The sequence below is a fragment of the Felis catus genome, chromosome C2 (assembly GCF_018350175.1).
Source record: "Felis catus isolate Fca126 chromosome C2, F.catus_Fca126_mat1.0, whole genome shotgun sequence".
Classification (NCBI taxonomy): Eukaryota; Metazoa; Chordata; class Mammalia; order Carnivora; family Felidae; genus Felis; species Felis catus.
The window spans coordinates 2,498,766-2,516,920 of NC_058376.1; the positions used below are offsets into that span (position 1 = coordinate 2,498,766).

General features: G+C 62.8%; 1 protein-coding gene across 5 annotated transcripts in view; it reads right to left on the minus strand.

Annotated features, from left to right (window-relative positions):
• The window catches only part of AGPAT3 (1-acylglycerol-3-phosphate O-acyltransferase 3), an 81,147-nt gene that overhangs the window by 34,086 nt on the left and 28,906 nt on the right, over nucleotides 1-18,155 (minus strand). Inside the window, exon 1 of one of the 5 annotated variants that reach the window (XR_006584742.1) lies at nucleotides 11,186-11,241. The exons of 2 other annotated variants lie outside the window; for them this stretch is intronic. The gene's annotated coding sequence lies outside the window, so the exon portion shown is untranslated. Of the gene's footprint in view, nucleotides 1-1,306; nucleotides 2,142-4,845; nucleotides 5,123-11,185; nucleotides 11,242-18,155 lie in introns of those variants that run through there. 2 more of the 5 variants (XR_006584743.1, XR_006584740.1) reach the window with 2 other exon arrangements.

Here is an 18,155-nt window from a genome sequence, read left to right on the forward strand (position 1 = left end):
CCCTGGGGGCCCCAGCGAGGTCTGGGGAACCACCTGGCCAAGACCCGGAACTCCTTCAATAGGGGACAAAAGTCCCTCCTTCCCTCACCTGGGCCAATTCTTCCCCTGACTCACGCCTGTTACCTTTCTGTGGTCCCGTGTAACTCTTTGTAAATTCTATCCATCCTTTTCACGTAAGATCTAAAATGCAAATAACTCCCGGGCATAAATTCATTCTGCACGGTAAGTGATACAGAGTTGCGGAGGAAGGGGCTCCCAGCTCCCAGCTCCCAGCCGGCAGGAAAGGGCCTTCGTGCCCTGGACGGCAGGGCAGGGGCCGCGCAGGCACGGAGCCCCCGAACACACCGTGTGCAGCGCCCTCCGCATCGTCAGAACAGAAGTGATAATCGGATCAACAGAAGGGAAAGCCTCGGGCAAACAGAATTCTCAGCCAGACCGTGTGCTGAAGAAAACAAAACTAATCTGGGTCAGAACCTTCACAAGAGCCAACGTCTCAATGTCTCCTCACCGGAAATTACCCCATTTTCTGGCCCTAAAAAATGAAGTCAGCCACAGACCTGGGGTTTCGGGTCTCCCCACGGCCACCTTGACCACATCCAGCACCGGGCGGGGGCCAGCTCCACCCGATGGCTCCCATCCCTGTGCCCCGGCTACAGACGGTCACGTGCAGACAGGGCACACGGTTTCCCATTCTACAGATGGAAACAGGTGGCCTGGAGCACACGCGCCCCATTCACCATCGCGGCCTGGGGTGGGGTCGGGCCGGACCCGAGTCTCGGGAACCCCAGGCCGGGGGGTCAGCACCACCTCTCGGACTCCCCACCTCCCAGCAAGAGCCAGTACGCGCGCGGGTCACGACAGCGAGAAACAGTTGCGAGTGACTCACCGCAAAGCAGCTCGGCCTGCCTGGGTACGGCGGGGTGGCCTCTCCGTGATGGAAACTACCACTTTCTACTCATCGACGGGCCACCCCGCGAGCCCCCCGCGCCCACCGCGGGGTAGGAGGTCGGGGAGCACCAGGAAGCTGACGGAGCCGCTCCTGGCGCCAGGCGCCCGGCCCCGGAACCTTCTCCAGGAACATTCCAGAACGTCCCAGAGACACGTTCGCGGCGGGGCGAGGTGGGATCTCCCTGGGCCGAGCCCCGACACAACCGGCAGGACTGACACTGACTTCCCTGCCGACCACGAGGGCCCCTTCCCAAGCGGGAAGTTTGTGGCACACGGAGAACAGGAGGGGAAGCGGAAGAAAAGCGAGGCCCGGGGCCCCTGCGCAGGGACGGCCCAGAGCCCGCCAGGCCGTACTCACCAGTAGAAGTAATAGGCCAGGGCCACGGCGACCAGGGCCGTGCACACGCCCGAGAAAAGGCAGGCTGAGTAGCTGGACAGCATCTTCGGACCCCTGGAAGCCTGTGCCCGTGAAAGTCCGACAGAAGGAGACCAGCGGCCTGAGCAGCGTCAGCCCCTGGCCGGCGGATAAGGAAGAGGGATTACGTCCAGACTATGGCGCCCGTGTCCGACGGGCCGGGGCCACCAGGACCATCTGCTCAGCCCCAAGTGGAACACACACTTCCAGGCGCCGCCTTCCCCCCGCCCCAGGCCCCTGCAGGCCTCACAGAGCAGCCCAGACGAAAACAGGACTCCCTAAATGCCAGCCTCCCCCCACCTGCTGCAGGGGCCCGCGGGGCCACTAATCCAATAAGCAGCTTTGCCGGGAGCCACCGGGAGCTGCTGGTGTCACGGGGCTGGGCCGGGACGCAGGTCAGCGGGCCCACAAGCACACACCGTCTCTCCCCCGCCTCTCCGAAGCCACAATGGCATGACCCCAACACAGCGCGGCCTGGGGCGGGGCCGTGGGGTCAGCTAGTGATGGGGAGCCCGTGCTTGGGCCACCAGGTGATGGACAGACGTCCTAGACTCGGGGCCGGGTCCCAGCCCACAGCTGCCGACAGAGGAGGGCTCCTGGGGGGAAAGCCACACGTCTTACTCTTGGGGAGCCTGTGCTGGAGGAACTGAGGGAAGGTGGGGGGGTGTGTGCCTCTCCCCCGTCTCCCTGAGACGTGGGATCTGTGACGGGGCTGAGGCGAGCTCAGGTGGCCCAAGGACAGAAGCGTCACCCCACAAAACCCGCTCCCGGTGAAGAAGGCCGCAGCAGACACCTGAGGAAGGGGGGTGGGGGTGGGGTGGGGGGTACTTGATCATGAGGGCGTCTTGAGGATTCTTCTGGCCGGGGAACCTTCCTCGGGGCTAGGGCGCGGTCCCAGGGGGAAGTGAAGTCACTACTGTCACTCTCGTACACGGGAGACTGGGCCAGCGCTCCCACCCTGCACCTCCCCCGCCCCACCCCCACCCCCACCCCGGGCACCACAGTGAGTCTGCAGCACAGGAACTCCCGTGGGACCCTGAGGCGGCAGGTTCTGGGCCTTCTGGACGGGTCACTGCAAGGCTCCTTCTAGAAGCATCTGTCATCTAGCTTCTGGCCTGACTCGTCTCAGGAGAGAAGGCGGGTCACTACCCTGCACTCCGTCCACTGGAAGGGGCTTCAGAGGATTGTCCTGAGCACCGTCTTGCTGGCTAAGGCTTTTCCAAGTCCTTAATCCCGGGTGCCGGTGGCCTTGGCGGACTGGCTCTAACGTAGCCGTGCCCGTCCTCCCGGGACGGCGGGGCCCTGGAGGTGCCGCTTCCTGCCAGGCGCCCGGACCGCCGCCTCGCCAATGGGTCACGAAAAGAAAGCCCTCCTCTCCCAGAGTGCCGTTCAGGACGTGCGTCCGCAGAACCAGCCCGTGGGGGACCTCGGTGTGTGACGCGTGAGGACACGGGCCTGGGGGGCCGTGAGGCCCACCCCCCAGCCAAGGTCACCGTGCAGGGCGGCAGGTGGCCCTGACTCGTCCCGTGAGGACCTTGTGAGGCCGGACGGGCCCTGCCCTCCTTGGGAAAGGCTTCCGTTGGGCGCTCCGGCCTGACCTCCGGGCGTGGCCGCGATGACTCGTCTTGAGTGGAAAGTGGGTCACAGACCCCTCCCGGCTGCCCCCGCAGCCCCCCAGACACACCTCCCAAACTCCAGCCCCTGAGACCGGGGGCCGCGCCGTCCAGGCCCGAAGCTGCCCCCCAGCCCCGCTCCCCGCACCCTCTCCCCACCCTCACCCCCGCCACCGCCCTCCCTCGAGGCTCTCGTTCTCCACACCTCCTCGTTAGGTTGAGGAGAACAAAGCTAATTTGAACGTATTGCACAAGAAAGCGTCACGGGAACGTAGTCTCCGGATTATTTCCCTGCGCCTGAACGTTAGTGATTTCCGCCAAAAAGGTGAAAGAGCGTGTGTTGGCAGGAGTTCTTGGCGCTGAGAGCAGCCACGGGAAAAGTATCCTTTAAAACTCTGTAGCACTTCCTCAGAGGAAACAGTTTCTCCCCGTGCAGTCAGTCGGCACACTCCAGTCCCCCTGCTTGACTGGTGGTGACCACGCCCTTGGGACGGGGCCACGCGCAGGCAAGCATGTTGTGATTGTTATCGTGTGGTCCCAGAGCAGGTTCTCTGCTACCCCCGCTGACCCTGGGGCCATCAGGGGCCCAGTGAGGAGGGGGCCGGACAGCCGGAGGGGCCCCGTGGAGCCCCCGGCGACAGCCAGACGCTCCTCCGTCCGGTACCTGCTGGGCTCCGGCAAACGAGGAACCCACCAACTGCAGCCCAGACAGAAAGGAGATCAGAGAGCCAACCGCCAGAAAGTTCGCCAAGCGCAGCCACAGGGAGGGCAAGTGGCGGGCAAGCCGGGGCGCACCGAGGGCAGTGCCTCCCTCCATCCTCCGGGGCGGACCCACGATCCCCCCATCCCTGCAGGGGAGGGGCGGGGGGGTTGCGGCACAGCCAGCCCTGGGCTCCCCGCTCCCCGTCAGCCTCCCCATCCTGTTCTCTGTGCTCACCGCCAGCAGAGCTCCTGGCCGTCCCCGGCCCACCCTGACCCCACACAGAAACCGGGAGCCCCTGCCACCAGCTCCTGCAGTCCTGGCCCTCAGGGGGGACCCCACGTGGAACCTGCCGGAATCGGGTGCTTGCTAACAGTGTCGTGCGAGAGAGGCCACACGGGCCACGCCCAGACACACTGGTGAGGGGCCATGGGGGGCCCTGCCCACGTGCATGAAGCCACACCCACACACACGCCGAGGCCACGCCAAGCGACAGATGCTACCGCAGACCAACCATGCGGCGATCCCGGCGGCTCTGCCCTTGGCACGACTGCAGCTCTGAGTCCCTCTGCCCCAAATCACCAAAGAGCTGGCAGCCTGGGGTCCGAAACGCGGCCCTCTGAGCGCCCCGCTGCCTCCAGCGTGGCCGGTTCCACCCCAGGCCCCCAGGAGTGAATCCGGCCGCTCCCAGGGGCGGGACGGCACATCCTGGCGCTTGTCCTGATGTGTCCACGCCTCGACGCGAGCTAAATCACGGCTGATCACTATTTCCCACAGGTCACCAAAGACACTGGTGATCCTCAGGCCGTGCTGCCTCTGCACGGAGGCTGTAGAGCAGCCACAACGTGCAGCTTCCAGAAGGAAAGATGCTGGGGACCAAGCACTGTGCTGCGGGCCCTGCCTCACAGACACGCTGGCCCCAGCAGTGAGACCACCCCCCCCCCATACACCGTCGTCCGCGTGTTAGGTTAACGAGGTGCTCGGGGAATGCACCACCTCACCGGCCTGTCTTCCAGATCTCGCTCGGCCTCAGACCCGGGAAGAAGCCTCTGGATGCCAGCTACACAGCACTCTAGAGCAACAGGGAGAGAAGCTGCCGGAGGCCCTCACTTAAGACTCCCCACAAGGCCTCACCGGGCCCCCTCCTGCGACAGAGTCGCGACCCCGACCTCGTTCTCACGCCCGGAGCGTCGTCCTTCCCGCTGACCGCTTGGGCACGGGCTCCCGCCGCTTTCCGCAGCCCTTCTTCGGAAAGGCTCTGAGTTCCTTGAGCTTTCTCTGTTGGTCCCGGCACGACGCAGGAGGAGGCCGCGCTGTGGCCCCAGCACCAGCCAGCCCAGTGCCCCCCAGTCCCTCGCAGGACACGACCGACGGATGCCAGCTGCTCCACAGGGACCTGGCCGCGGGCGCCTGAGGGAGGCCGGCGGTGCCGTGTTCAACCTGGTCTGCCTCCTGCAGCTTTAAATACACGAACAAGTCGGGGGTGGGGGTGGTGGGGAGCAAACATCAAGGCCCACTCGTGACAAGCCTCTTTGCTTCGACTCACCCTGGGGTCAAGGAGCCGGCGGTGGCGCTTCCAGGAGTGAGGCTGGTGCTCCCCGGGAGGCTGACAGTGTCCTTCCAATCCACACCGGGACGCGTGGGGAGCACGGGTTACCATGCAAACCAAACACGGGTAAACAGCCTGAGGTGTGCACACAGGGAAGCCAGCGGCCAAATCTCAAGTGCTTTGAAGCACATTCGGAAACTCTTGTGCCAGACGCTGTGCAGCTTGTGGTCACCGCGCGGTGTGGACACAGGCGGGTCGGGGTGACCACGCACGGGGGCGTCCGGCAGCAGGTGTCCTGGGGCAGCGCCTCACTCTTGGGGAGCGCCTCGCTTGTGAAGGGCGGGCCTGGAGGGGACCAGCCGGTCTGAGACGCGGGGGTCGCCCTGCTCAGCCTCCCGGGGACACGTGACCCGGCTCGCTGGCCCTGGGCCACCTCGGGCCCACTTGGGACTGGTTGCCAGGCTGTGCTCGTAACTGCAGCCTCTGAGATGCAGCTACAGGCCAGGGGCGGGTGACGGGAGGAGAGATGTGCACACGGCACTGAGGCACCTGCCGGGACAAGGGGTCTGGTCAACAAGCAACAACACCCCGGCTGGCACAAGGGGGCGGCTGGCCCGGCGTCCCCTCCGCACACCGCGGACACGGGCGTCGGCGCACAGAACCGGGAAGCGCCCGCGCGGCGAGTGCCCAGGGGCTCCGTCTGTGTGCCCGACGTGCCAGCTTGGTCTCTCTGACACGCGGCGAGCACGGGAGCCGGTTTGCAGAGCCCCGCTGTTCCAGGCGATGGTGGCAGTAAGGACAGGGCTGCATCGAAGGCACCTATTGTTCCCAGGGGTAGAAGAGCCGTTGGGGGCGTGGGGTGGGGGGAGGCTCAAAGGGGACGAGAGAAGCTGGGCTGGACCCCGGCCTCCTACCTCTGTAGGCCAGCCGGGGGCCGGACGGTGTGGGGCAGGCTGAGGGCCCAGGGGGAAGGGCCCCAGGCTGCTCTGCTGGGTGGCAGGAAGGCTGGTCTCCTGAGCTGGCTCCTGGGTGTCCTTCCCGTTTCCCCACACATATTCCAGAGAGGTGTGCTTTCCTGCTGTCCCATGTCCCTCTCAGGAGCACGGAGCCGGGGGTGGGGGGAGGTGGCCGGAGCACCCGCGAGCACCCGGGTCTGAGCCCCCGACCCTCCCTGCCCCTCCCTGCAGAGGACTTGACTCTCTCCTCAGGGAAACTGCCACGCCCAGCTGCCCAGAGCAGGAGCCCGAGTTCCGGAACTGCAGTCGAGATGCTCTAACGCCAGCTGGAGCTCCCAGTCCCGTGCAGGGTGACAGCTGTCTATAACTGTCACTGTCACGGGGCATCCCGATGTCCCCGTGTCCGTCTGCTCGTTCAGTCTTCGTGGCAGCCTCAGGAGGTGAGCTCCCATGAGAGTCATTTCACAGATGAGGAAACTGAGGTACAGAAACGCTAAGCAACCCGCCCAGAGTCACGCGGCGAGCACGTAGCAGAATCAGGATTCTAACGCGGGCCAAGTACCCGTCAAAGCACCGCTTCCGCGAGCAGGAACTGTGTCGTCAACAACCGAGACGCCAAGCCAACCGGAAACGCCCATTCTCCCATCGCACCCACCGAAAGGCCGGTCTCCCCCACGGCTGAGCACACGGGCTCGAGGCAGGAGCGGCGCCTGCCACGGCTCACGACGAGGGCAGCGGAGGGCCCCGCAGGGAGACCGGCCGCGGGAGGGGCGCTCCCTGGAGGGATTCTACAGCCAGGCCTGCAAATAAGACGTGTGAAGTCACAACACCCCCGCTCTGGAGCCCTAATGAGATTCTGTAAGTTGGCGGGGAGTAGGACATTCTTGCTGTAAAATGTGAAACCAGGCAGAGGCAGGGCGTGAAAGGGAGGCCAGCCTTCGTCCCACGCCAGGCCCGGGGCCGACGGCTGGTCTTCTGATGTCTGTACTTTCCCAGCTCTGGCACGCACTTGACACAGTGGCCCCACCCCGGTTTTCCCGCCCGGCGCCACCTGCTAGGGACTGAGGGTGTGCGCCCCGGCAAGCGCACGGGCTGGAACCTGACTGACCACCGAGGTGACGGAACAGGGAGGTGGGGCCTTCGGGCCTCGTGATCAGGTCACGAGAGGGGAGCCCCCGTGGTGGGATCAGCGCCCTTCTCAAAGAGACCCCAAGAGCTCCCCTGCCCCTCCCCCCCGCGAAGATACAGAGAAGCTGCCGGCTGTGAAGCAGGAAGGGGCCTCGCCGGACACGGAACCCGCCGGCACCTTGATCTTGGACTCCTCGCTTTCAGAAGCGTGAGAAACTAATGTCTGTGGCTCACAAGCCACCTGGGCCGCGGGATTCTATTCAAGCGGCCTCCAGCGGAAGGTACCGCCGGCCGTGTGGCAGGTGACGGCAGGGACGATGGTGTGACGGCCGGCACGAGGCAGGGACTCACGGCTGCCCAGGTCCCCAGCGGCAGGGGTTCTCAGAGACCCCGCCGGGCACCCCACCTCCCGCAGCCCCCGCAAGCGCCCCTGTGGCCCTTCCCTGTTCCAGCTGCCCGGGCCTCGGATGTCGGGTTGCAGCAGGGAACCGGGGAAAGAAGTCTAAACTTTATTTTGGAAAGTGAGCTGATTTTTGTAAGTCTTATGAGAGACGGTATCTTCAAAAGAGATCATTCTCACGGCCCTGCCTGGTCTGCCGAGCCCGGCAGCACCCGGCACCTTGTCCTTGTGCCACGCGTCTGGACCGACACAAACCGTGCCCACAAATCCCGTTGGACCCGAACGGACCAGCTGTGAGCACGGAGACTGGCGGTCTCGCCCGACACCACGCTCGACCGCGGCCACCCCTCCTGTGCCACCCTTGGGCTCTTTGTCGGGAGCAGCCGCTGGAGGCGGCTCACCTCTGCCACCTTCCCAGGATGCCAGGTGACCAGGGACCTTCTCTCAAGCATATTCCTGCCCACCTTTGCTCAAAAGATGTCTTTGCACCCACTGTAAACGCCCCACAGGCAGCTGACTCACCCCTATCTCTGGGGCCAAAATGCAAAGCCTCCAGCCCCTTCTGCAGACTTCTGATCGTGGGTGTCCCCGGCCCTCCCTGCTGCCTGCTGGTCTGAGGGACCGGCCATGGCACCCGTGTGGGTGGACGCGCATCCTCGGACACCCGGGGGCTGGCATCTGGCCCTCCTGTCACCTCCCAGGGCTGCCGTTCACCACCACCCTCTGAGCCTCCCCCAGCGTGTGCTGGGGGCCGCGGCTGCCCCCGCCGGCAGGAACGCCCGCCCGGTCTGACTCTGGGGTTGGGATCAAGAAGCATTGGGACACTGAAGCATTGGGACATTCTGCAGAATGTTGGTGACAAACTGGCTTTTCACCACATCTCCTGGCATTGAATTCAGCTCCCCCCCCCTCCCCCCAGACAGCGTCGCTAGCTCACAGCTGGGGCTGCATCCAGGTCCCGTCTTGTCTTAGCAGGTGAGCATCCGAAGCAGCCACGCCCTCACAGGGTCCCTCCAAAGTGCTTCCCCAAACAAGCTTCATCTGGAGGGAAGCCCAGCTCCGGCTGCAGGCTGCCCCACCTTCTCTCGTCACCCTGACCGTGAGCCTCCTCTGCCTCCGTGCAGCTGCACCCGTCTGGCCGTCCGAGGCCCTTGCTCTAGACCAGGGACAAAAGACTTGAGTCCCTCGATGTGTTGTGATGTCGGGAACGCGCAGCTCAGACAGAGGGCCAGCCGACGGCCAGGCTCGTCCCACAAGGTCGAGGGGCTGTGTCCTTCCTGCCCGCTCGGTTCCTCTCCTCAGCAGGACACCCCGCGCCAGCCCCAGGTTCCCGGCACAAGCCGGCCGCGCGTGTCTCCGTCTACCGCAGGGCACTTCCCTCCCCGGGGTGTGTCCTTCAGTGCCATTCCTGGGCTGGGGCAGCCACCTTGGTCTGAGCTCGTCTGTTGCTGGTTGGGAGGGGGAGTGGCGGGGGGGGGAACACGTGCTCTCACATTACCTGCCGCAGCAGAGCCTCTGGGTGGCCCGTGTCTTCACCGACGGGCCCCACGTGCTTCCCGCAAGCAGCAGAAACCCTTCCCGTGGCCCCCTGCCCCAGGAGAGCCCGGCCCAGGCACACCCCCGCCGTCTCCCCGCCTGCAGTGACAAGTTCAGGGACAGCTGGCTCTTTGGGCCCAGACTCACTCCGGGGAGCTGCCCCTGTAGCTGCACAGACTCACTAAACCGTGCAGAGCTACGCAGATATCTGTGCAAAACAGGGAAGGAGAGGCCGTCATTCCTGTTAGCGTCGGGCTGAGTCCCCCGCCAACACATGTAAAGACAAGGGGCCGGCGGTCACGTCACATGAGGGAAGGAACACGTGAGAAGGGAGAGAACAAGCACCCCGAGTCCCAGGGAGCGTGAACGCTCGCTCTCCGTGAAGAAGCCAGAGTTGGGGTCACCGATGCCGTGCCCCCGGCTGTGCGTGCCGTGGGTGACGCAGACGACAGCCCGGGGCCGGCGACCCCTCCAGCGAGGGGGCCCCAGGGTAAGCACGCGCTGACCGCCAGGGCCGACCCCAGCACCCCCAGGCCCCTGCTCTACTGGGCCCACACCTGGTCTCCCACGTGCTGTCGTGGGAGCTCGTGCGGCCCACTGGCCACAGCCGCTTCTGGACCAGCGCGGCGGCCCGCATCCTACAGTCCCCGCACCCCCTTCCCACCCCAGGCGGCAGCAATAGTAATCGACGTCTGGTGGCAAAATAAAAGATCAATGTAAGGGGGCAGGCAACTTAATTCGTGAGCAAATGTTTTCACTTCCTGCCTCCTATGCCTGGGGCGAGGCCTGGTGAGGGTGAGGCCGGCGTCAAAGCCCCGGACCCCTGGCCGGGCCGTCCAGTGCCCCCCCCCCCCCCGGAGCCACTGGCTCCGGCCGTGTGTGCGCAAGTCTGTCGGTTAAGGCAGCAGCCTGCTCGGCTGACGAAAGCAGAAGTGACAGTTAATTACCCCCTCGTCTCTCGGTGAGCATGTTACTTAAGAATTCTCCAGATTTCACAACCGCTGGCGATCAGAGCAAAGAGGCAGTGCAATTCGGGCCAAGTTTACAGGTCACCCTCCTCGGCGCCCCGGGGGCAACAGTGAGCTGTGCAGGTTGTTTAACCGCTCTCGTAGCTGCGTTAGAAAGTGACAGGACAGGGGCGCCTGGGTGGCTCAGTCGGTTACACGTCCGACTTCAGCTCAGGTCGTGATCTCGTGGTTCAGGAGTTTGGGCCCCGCGTCGGGCTCTGTGCTGACAGCTCCGAGCCCTTAGGGTGCTGGGTCCCCCTTTCTCTCTGCCCCTGCCCTGCTCGCCCTCCTTCTCTCTCTCTCAAAAATACACAAACGTTGAAAAAGTTACAGGAGAAGGTGAAGTTAACGTAATGGTGTGACTTAACCCAATGCGGCAAAACACCCCCCCCCTCCACCCGCGATATCGCCCCTGCCCTGCCGGCCTCCGGAGCCCGTGTGCCGGCTCTCAGCGCCTCTCAGTGCAGCCAGCCCCTTGCTCTGAGGGCTCAGCGGCCACGTGCGAGCCGTGGCATCGGACATTGGACCGTCGCGCTCTGCTGTTTGTTACTCCAGCGACGTCTGTGGCAGATAAGAGCCTCTGGCCACCCTCGCCGGGGAGACAGCACCGGCTCAGAGATCCCCCCGCCTCGCGGCCTGACCGATCCCAGCGTCGAGTCTCGGGCACCGGCGGGGGCCGGAAGACAGGTCGCATCAGAACATCTGTCTGCCCTCCCCTGCAGCTCAGGGTCAGAACTTGGCCGCCAGCTCTCCTGCAGGAAGGGCCAAGGCGGGGGCTCCCCGGGGAAATAACCACGCCCCGCCCCGCTCTTCGGGGAGCCCGCGGGGTGCAGACGCGGAGATGGAGGGGTCTGAGGCGCAGCCCAAACGCCGGCTGGTCCCCGGCAGCCGCGGCACCTCCTTCCAACCAGAGAGCAGGCGCCGCGCCCTTACCTGTGACCTGCGGGCTGGCGGACGTGCAGGGCAGTCCCTGGAAAGCGGCGGGTGTGCACGGAGCCAACGGCTTTTATCCTGCCTGCAGCCCCTCCCCATCAGGAGCCTCCGGGAGGCGGGGTCTCCAGGGATGTCCTTTTCACCCATGACCTACACTCTGTAACCAGGAAGGCAGACTCAGCCAGCAGGGTGGCCCGGGGCTGCCGCTGCCCATGTCCAGCCGGACCTGCACCAATCGGGGAACAGTCCTGCTCCAGACGGTGGCTGTGCCCTTCTCCTTTTTCTTATTTTCAGAGACACTGAAAGCCGGGACCTGAGAAGCACCCCCCACACTGAAAACCGGAACCGGGTGCGGAGCACGGCGAGGAGGGAAGGGCCGGGATGCCCCTTCCTACCAAACCGGGTCAAAGGTCCTGGAATACTGACCACGAGGCAAGAGGTGGGAAGGAGTGGGCTGCCCCTCCCCCATCCACTGTCCCTCGCCTCTGTACCAACAGGACGGCCCAGGCAGGTCACCAGCGGCCAAGGAGGGAAGGTCCCAGTCCCCTGGGACAGGGGACAGGGAGGCCACTAGGTGGAGCCTGGAGAGAGCTTTCAAAAGGCAATAAGGGCCCAGGTGTGCCCTTCTGCTCCTTCCTGCTGGAATGCAGATGAAATGGCCAGGAGGAAGCAGCCCCGGGGAGACCAGCAAGCCATGACCGGCAGCACAGAGGCTGCAGGCTGCGAGTGAGGTCAGAGGGAGCCTGCCTGGCCCCGGGCTCGCTGTTAACGGGAGATAAAGCTGACCTGCGTGGATCCGTTACCACACTTGCACGCGGACTGAACGTGTGCCTAACAGACAGCACACGCGTGCAGCATCATCGGTGAGGACGACCCTGAGCTGCGTGGGAATCCCCCCTTTCGTGAACATGGAGACGCTCAGAACCCCAGGTCCTTTCCAGAAGGACGAGGTCCACACTGGAACAGATCCTGGGTCTGAGCTCCTGTCCACAGACAGCCAAGGAGGCTGTGCCCAGCACAGCCCCCAGGGACAGTGGACCCCGTCCCTCCTCCAATGCACCCCTGTTCCCCTGCCCCCTCCTCTCACACCAGGTAACACCTCCAGGAGGTGGCTCCCTCGGGAACGCACAGGCACGCAGGCAGAGGCTCCCCCCACCCTCAGGGTGCCCTGGGGCCCAGGTCACGCCGACAAGGGACAGGCTCCTCCACACACGGCCCCCCAGCACCCCCCTGCTGGTCGTGCGAGAAGCCACCGCACCCAAGGTCCGCTGGCACCGGGCGCCGGGCTGGCTTTGGGCCAGAACCCCCAGCAGCCCCTCGACCACGCAGAGGAGCCCCAGGACCCCAGCCCCAGGACCGGAGCCCTCAGTGAAGCTCCCCTCTAGCGGCACGTGCGCATGTTTTCCATTCCGGAAAGTCAGACGCGGAAATGCAACGTCTCACACACCCATGCAGCCGCCACTGAGAGGAAACATCCGCCGAATAGTTTCAGATCTCTGTTCAAGCTTTGGGTGTCGTGTCGCGTGCACATGTGCGTGTGTGCTGTGTATAGTACACTGTAAGCGTATACGGCTGTGTGTGCTTGTGTCTGCGGGCATGCATGCGGCATGTACACGTCACATCTAGGACACACAAGAGGTCGGCGTCACAGCCCGTCTGGCTCCTCCCGGACACCCCCCTGGAGCTCAGGACCCTCGCACGGCCCTGCTGACAGCTCTCAGCAGGGGCCACCGCACGCGTCCGTCTGTGCACAGAAAAGGGGGCTCCGGCCCAGCCTCCTGCCTTCGGCCACACGGCACCCGGCCCCTGACTGGCCCCAGCTCGAGGGTGCACGTGCCTGTTGTCTGTGCCTCCCACCACGGGCCCAGCCCCGGCGTGAGGCTGTCCTCGCTGCGCCACGGGAAGGGTTGAGCCTGAACGCCCCCTTCACCCCGACAGCGCCACAGGGACAAGTGAATCCGGGCACAACAGCAGGGCTGCCCACCGTCACCCCCGGGGATCATGGCTGAGTCTCTGCCAGGCTCCCACGCTGCCCAGCTGCCCGCTGGGCCCTTCACCCTCGGCCTCCCGCACCTGCTCCTCCCCCTCTCCCTTTGCAACCCATCCTCCCACCACCGGACGTGCCCCTAGCCGGCTCTCTAGAACCTCTCTAGGGTGCTGTGCCGGGCGGCCTGGGGGCGGCACGCCTGCTGGGCCCTAAAGGCCCCTGTGCCCGCAGACCCGCCCCTCTGACTTCCCTGCAGAGCCCAGAGAGGCCTGTCCCAGTTCTGTCTGCACACACACGCGTGCACCGTGCAGCACGCACACCTCCCACACGCACGACACACACAGTCACACGTGCGCACTTGCACCCTCTGAAACCACGGCAAGCCTGATTGCGAATACAAAATTTGGGAAAAACTATCAGCAAACCAACTCTAGCACATTAAAAATATGTCATGACCATTTGTTCCATGAATGCAAGGGTGGTTTGATCTCATGAAATCTATTCATAAAATTCTTTATAGCTCCTTAACAAGAATGCCGGGGAGGTAATTTAACAAAACTCAACCTCACTGCTGACAAAATACCCAATAAAGTAAGAGCCAATTTAAAATATCCTACATACAGGGGTGCCTGGGTGGCTCAGCCGGTTGAGAGTCCAACTTCAGCTCACGTCATGAACTCGCGGTTCATGGGTTCGAGCCCTGCGTCGGGCTCTGTGCTGACAGCTCAGGGCCTGGAACCTGCTTCCGATTCTGTGTCTCCCTCTCTGTCTCTGCCCCTCCCCCACTCACGCTGTGTCTCTCTCTCTCTCTCAAAATAAGTTTTTAAAAAATCCTACATACCCATTATATGCTTCCCTGCAAGGTGATCATGTCTCAGCCCCCAACCCAGCACTGTGGTCCATGGAGAAATGCTTAGAGACGTTCCAGCAAATCAGGAACGAGGCAAAATGCCCTCATCCAACAGGCTGAGCGCATGAACACAGGTGGAGTGCCCCCTAGATACACGTCAGCAGAGCAGTTCCTGCCGTGGCGTCACAAAAGCACACAAAAAAACATCTTGACCAGATTTGCGAATACCAGGACTCAGGAACGGTTTACTACGGAAAATCAGTTGATCTAACAGTTGACAATAGAGGTCAAGGAAGAAAACCACGTGATAATTGCATGAGGTTCAGGAGAAGCAGGTGATGAAGGTCAGCACCGCTCGCCGTTGCTTAAGGACACCCACCATCAAGGCTCCGACCCCCAGAGGACTCACCTCAGCTGCCTGTTCACACCAGTAAACATCAAGGGCCGTACCCAGAAAGAGGGAAGCACCTTCCGTTGTCCAAGATGACAGAGCCTCGACTGGACGAGCCGACAAGGCCCCGGGGCCGCTGCCGGAGGTGCAATGTCTCCCCTCCTCCCCGGCTCTGTTCCACAGCCCACGCGCCTCCCTGAGGGCTGTCCACCTTCCTTCCCGAGGGCCCAGGAGGACAGCAAAGCACGCTCAAGATGAGGGGCGGCCTCACGTGCATGCCATCTGCTTGCTGGGGCGCACTTCAGCATCTGGGGCTGGAGAGGTGAGCCCGGCCACCCGCCTCCATCCCACCGCGTCCGAGGATTCATGTGGAGGTGAGTGGGAGACACCCTCGGGCGATGCTGGGAGCCAGGCCGTTTCGAGGCCACAGCCTCCGCTCCTCCCAGCAGCCCGGGCCTCATTCCTTCTGTCTCAACCAGAAGCCCTTGGGGTAAGCCAAACAGCTGCTGCTCCCTCCCACAGCAGCTCACAAGGTGCTCTCAGTGTTTAGTTCTATTCACTTAGGGACAGGGGTGGCCCAGCAGGCCAGGTGTCCCGACACGGTGGCCTCGTGGCCGACAGCCCCGTTTCCACGTCTGCTGCACTGGAAGGGAGGCAGCTCAGCGAACAAACGCTGTGACCCAGTCAACAAATGCACGTGAACCTGCACACCTTCCCTTCTGTGCGTTTCAACAGGAGGAACAAGGTGTGGAATGTTCCAGAAAACAGGCACTGCTCAGCAGAGTCTCTGTCCATCTACAGCCTGCCTGCCCATCTCTGCCGACTCACAACAGCACCAGCCACGGACAGGAATGGAAAGCCTGCTCACGGCAGCAGGGGACAAAGTCCACTCTCCGGGGCACCAGGCGAGGGGCCACGCGGGGCTCAGACACTGCGGAGCGCCGAGGCCCGTCGTCACCCTTCACAGAGGCTGTCTCCATTGCGGTCACCTGACCCCCAGCCAGCCCCTAGGTATACCAGGTCTGCCACGCCTTCTGAGCCACACACACACACACACACACACACACACACACACACACACACTTCAAGGCTCAAAAGCACCCTCTGGTCCTCATAAGCTGATAACGGGGTCACTGTGCTCTGAAACCGTCACGTAGACGTTTTGTACAACGCGTGGGCGCGTGCGCACGTATGTATATGCACACACGCCCAGAACACACATAAAAAGGAAGTTTTCTAAACAAAGTGCAGCTGTGTAGAGTAAGACTTCCATTGGTTTACATCACGATGCGTAAACCTGTCTGCAGAAACTGCGTATGCGTGTTTTTGCAAGAATGGTTACAAGTTCCGGAAGGGTGAACCACAAGCCAGGGAAAAGAGTGGGACCTGGGGTGGAGTGAAGAATTTCGTTCTGTGTTAGATTTGGTTCTGTGTTCGTCTTTTCCAAGCACGTACTACTTTCATAATCAGAATTTAGAGGCTAAAGGAAGAGCTACGTTGCTCGCTTATTAGGCTCCAACCTTTTGCCTCTATGGTGGTAACAACAGTCTAACTCATTACCCTGGACGCCGATAAGATCTGGTTTTTCCAGGAAAAGAGCAGAGCTTGCCTGCTATCTGCCTCCTCTAGACACAACGTGGCCAAAGTCTGAGCCCTTTGCTTGGCCCCCTCATATCACCTTCAGGGTAGAGACAGTTCCTCCTCACCCAGCAGAGGGAACTGTTGCTAGAGCCCCGGCACCCGGAGCCTCGCACATCTGGAGCCCACGTACCTGGAGCCCACTCACCTAGAGCCGCAGGCACCCTGGTCTTCCACCTCCCTTGCCCTAGGAATCACCTCCCCACGTTAGGGCCTTGGATGCGTTCACAGTACACATGGGCCACGGCAGGGCTGAGGCACCCTCCGCTCTCCCTGGGGCGCACCTCACATACCGCGATGGGCGAGCACCGCATGGCTGCACCCCCTTGTCAAGCCCGGCACTGCACGGACACCACACCGGCGGGGTTTCATCTTCCTTCCTCTGATGACTAAGTTGCATACCCACTTGCGTGCGTCTATCAGGTATTTGGACGTCTTTTGAGAGGGTGAAGTCGAGTCTGCTTTATTTCGATGTTGATGCTGATTAGCTTTGTGGGTGGCCGTCGCTGGAGCACATCGCCTGTACTGTGTTTGGTTTCGCTGTACCTTTCCCACCCCTTCAAAGGGGTACGCTGTGTGTGCGTGTGTGTGTCCGTAAACATATACACATACGTGTGCATACACACACACACACACATACACACACGCGTATATGCACAGATACTCATATGTGCACCGCGCCCCTGACGGTTGTTTTATTTGTGAATGCTGAGTTAATCTCAGTCTGGCTGACACCCGGTTATAAACCCGACCCGGGGACTGTCTCCGCCATCACAGTCCTAAAAACACAGTGCTTCCGATTTGCCACCCTCCCCCCTTTCTTTCTGCCAGCCCTCATTGTTTCTCGTGGTCCCCGTCCCCAGAAATGAGGGAGATCAAGGTGATTTCCATCTGCGACCTCCCCAAATTCCATCTTTCCGGGAGAGGTCTTGCTGAGGGCTAGTGACCCTTGGCCCCTCTCCCCCGGAAACAGACCGTCATCGGGGACACAGGCCTGCCGTGTGCACAGTGCAATACGCTTCACAGATCAAAGGGCTCCCGCTGCCACGCACGGGCCGCACGCTGGGTCCAGCCCTGCCGGCCGGAGCGCCCATGAGGGAGAGGGGGTCCCAGGCCTGAGAGAAGTACAGCCACCGCCAGACGATAATCAAAGCAAAGGAACACGCCGCGCCCCCCGTTGGGCCTCAGCCTGGTCTGATTTTCTTCCGCAGACGACAGCTTGCAACGGTTTCACAGTGGAGACCACGAGTGCAGCAAGAAATCAATAAAGAGCGAAGAAAAGCAAACGACCTTTTGGGGATTCAGAATGCTGGAGCTGAGCCGCTCGGAGCAGCGGTCAGCGTGCACATCACATTTCTATCACCACTTAGCAAATCAGCCCTCATAATGAAAGACTCCACCCTAAGGAGACGGTCCACAAAGTGGCTGAAGTCTGAAAACTGAAGAGGTGCGGCCGGCCTGGCGTATTTCAGCAACAACGCTATTTTACGCAAGCCGTGACGCCAAGTGCAGAACGTCTGGGGCTGGCGTGGGTCTCCGTCAACCCCGCTCCTACCCTAAAAGTGGTTTGCTTTCACCCCGTGGTAGCTGTCGGCACACTTGAAATCACCACTTGGGAGGTTAAGCTGCCTTCCTGCGGCGGCTGGACTCGTCTGTGCAGAGAGCACCCGCCAGGACAGCCGTCTCCCAGGCCCGGGGGGGGGAGGGGGGGGCGTCTGGTCGTGGCTCCACTGATGTAAAAGGAACCTGTCACTCAATCACCCCAAGAGTGTGTGCAGACGCAGAAGGGAACCCAAAAGGAAGGTCCCCGACCACTGGGAGTTGGACACGGGGACGGGAGAGAGGCCAGGGTCACTGGAGGCCACTCTGTGGCACCAGCTCTGTCCTCAGGCCCGGATGGACGAGTGCCCTCCACCAAAGCTGCCGGTTATCCCTGGGATTCCTGGGGGCGCGGGGGGGCGGGGCGCAGGAGGAGAACCCGACGCAAACACGGGCTCTCTTCACGGCAAACGTGCACGCTGACCTCCAGGTCACATGTCCACCCCTGGGCGTCTAAGCCGGGGGGCCTCCGGTCTGTGTCCTGACAAGGACTCCTGGACTCCAG